Genomic DNA, 2,882 nt, shown 5'->3' with positions numbered 1-2,882 from the left:
AATTTGAGATTAAATTAAATACACGCCGGTGACTCATAATAGAGTCGAAAATTATATGTAGGTACTTATCTAAGTTATAATGGCATTTGAAAATAGGTTTCGGAATCAATCGAACGGATCCAATCTGAATTAGCTTTCCGCAAGCAACACGCGGCGATCAGCAATCTGTAAAGTCATCCTGCAAATAGCCCCACTTCCGAACACACAATGGTGAGTGTGTGTAAGGATGGGACTGCACTATTCTTTTTTCCGATAATAAAAGCAAATATTTTTATGAGCTCTACACTACAATTATTGATCCATACACGAGATGTAAATACATAGATAAACTAAATTGTTGCTTAAAAGAAGAAAGTAAATAGTAATTACTTAATTGTAACACTCAGTTTGTATATAAATAATGGAAAATTGAGGAAATACACTACACACTCTTCTGAAACCTACACTAGAGACATAATATGTGCTGAAAAAGCAATAAATTAATTTTCTATAAACAATTTAGGTATCATAACGCTGGGACCTTGGGGCCCGGAGGCCAAAAAGCTTTTCACTGAGCTTTCCTCCCGCATCATCGAGGTCACCGGTGACCAGAAGGCCGGGTTCTACCTTGGCCAGCGTTTAAGCCTAGCGATCCAACGCGGAAACGCTGCCAGCCTTTTGGGCACCGCTAACCTCACCGACAGATCTGGGGATAGGGATACTTTTTTAATTTAACTTTTATTTTCCTTTTTTGTAAATATTGTATTTTTTTTTTGTATATAGTATAGTTTTTAAGTTTGTAAATTACCTGTAGAAATTTTGTTTGTTATTGTTTAATAAAGAAATTATTCGGTATCATATAAAAAAACACATCACACAGGTCTTATTGAATATAGAAAACAGCACCTTTGTCATTAGGTAACTAACCAGAATTAGGCTTAGGCTTGCTCTACATTGGTGAAAATTTTACATTTAATGCATCTCTAGTGGACACGCAGCCTTACGAGGCCGAGCACTCATTACGGGCGCGAACAATCGAATCATATTTCAGCTGATTCACTGCGAACATCGAATATTCGGGATTACACGCCGGTAGGCGACGCTGATTGAATTTTATTTATAGGTCACGAGCTTTAGTAGACTAGCAACACCTCCCGGACTCGCATGAAAGTGTCTACGGTCTCTCCCACTCAAATGAGGTTCAAACAGTTTGGAACCAGACAGCATGATAAATTATTAACATTCAGCATCATTTTAACCCTTCACTACTTTATTAAAGAAGTAATCACTAAATTATAGGTAAAAAATTGATTGAAAAATAATTAGGAATTGCAAAAAATATTTTATTCCGGTACCGGGAATCGAACCCGAGCCTCCTGGGTGAGAGCCAGGTATCCTAGCCACTAGACCATACCGGATCTTACAGGCTAAAACGAAAATAGCTATCCAATGTTAAAATTTTGCGTCCCATTTAATAACTTCTAAAATATTTTTAATCTTTAAATATACAGGGTGGAAACGATAAGTGATCTCACGCGATTATTTCTAAACTATACAAGATATCGAAAAACTGGTTACTGATCCTGAAAGTGCTTTACGAGCTCTTTCCAACGGTATGAGTAATAGGTTACAGAATCAACTGGATCTATCCGAAAATTCAATATTTTCAGCCTCCATACTAAATGTATGCCAGCCACACAAATTAGAAGTGTTATTTTTTTTATCTATACTTATAATAAATCTGTAGAGAGGTCAATTCTGTACATGAAATATATTTTCAAAATAACTATCAGGGGGTGATTAGTGATCGATACTGATGCCAAAAATGCAATCAGTAAAATTTTTGTCTGTCTGTCTGTCTGTCTGTCTGTATGTTCCTTATAGAAACAAAAACTACTCGACGGATTTTAACGAAACTTGGTACAATTATTCTTCATACTCCTGGGCAGGTTATAGGATACTTAGGAATTCCCACGGGAACGGGCATTAGCGGGAAAATCCTTTTGTATGAAAAATCTAAACCGCTTAAGTTAGACGCTTGAAATTTGGCAAGCAGGTACCTTAGTAAACTTAAAGCTTAGTTACAACAGGATATTGCAAAATTCCCACGGGAACTGGAATTAGCGGGAAATTCCTTTTGTATGACTGACTCACTGACATACCGACGCACAGCCTAAACGGCTAAACGTACGCACTTGAAAGGACAATGACCAAAAGTGGTCCAAATGTCCACCACTAATGAGACCTATATTGGCTTATAGTCCATTAAATAGAAATTAACTTTCAGTATGGTACGAAAAAAAAATAAGCTGTCAGTAAAAAGTTATGACTGTTTGAAAAATTGTAGTAGTTTACGCGCTAATCTCAGGAACTACTGGTCCGATTTGAAAAATTCTTTATGGATTCGTTATGGATAACCCATTTATCAAGGATGGTTTTAGGATAAATAACATCACCCTACAACCAATAGGGGCGGAGCAGTAAGACAAATGTTGTAAAAATAGGAAATATTATTCAAACTATATTCACACGTACAAAGTCGTAGACACAGCTAGTTAAATAATAAAAACTTAAATTGAACTCGTAAATTGCATTCTCATTTAAAATTATTCATGGAAAACATAATTTTTAGGCTTTATTTGCTATAATATTATCGAGACATGAGTGCCATGACTGTGGCAGTACTAAATGTATGGAAGCTGGAAACATTGAATTTTCGGATAGATCCAGTTTATTTTGTAACTTATTATTGGTACCGTTGGATAGAGCTCGTGAAGCACTTTCAGGATCAGTAACCAGTATTTTGATATCTTGTATAGTTTTTAATATTATGTGGTTTTACTAAATGTATGGAAGCTGGAAACATTGAATTTTCGGATAGATCCAGTTAATTCTGTGACCTA

At 35.8% G+C, this 2,882-nt stretch overlaps 1 non-coding gene across 1 annotated transcript; it reads right to left on the bottom strand.

Moving 5' to 3' along the window:
* Window positions 1-1,325: 1,325 nt before the first annotated feature.
* Trnae-cuc (transfer RNA glutamic acid (anticodon CUC)) lies at window positions 1,326-1,397 on the bottom strand. The gene has a single exon. It is a non-coding gene; the product is annotated as a tRNA-Glu (tRNA).
* Between the last annotated feature and the right edge of the window lie 1,485 nt (window positions 1,398-2,882).

This window comes from Ostrinia nubilalis, chromosome 7 (assembly GCF_963855985.1).
Source record: "Ostrinia nubilalis chromosome 7, ilOstNubi1.1, whole genome shotgun sequence".
In the NCBI taxonomy this organism is placed as follows: Eukaryota; Metazoa; Arthropoda; class Insecta; order Lepidoptera; family Crambidae; genus Ostrinia; species Ostrinia nubilalis.
This window is presented reverse-complemented; position numbering and strand designations above follow the sequence as displayed.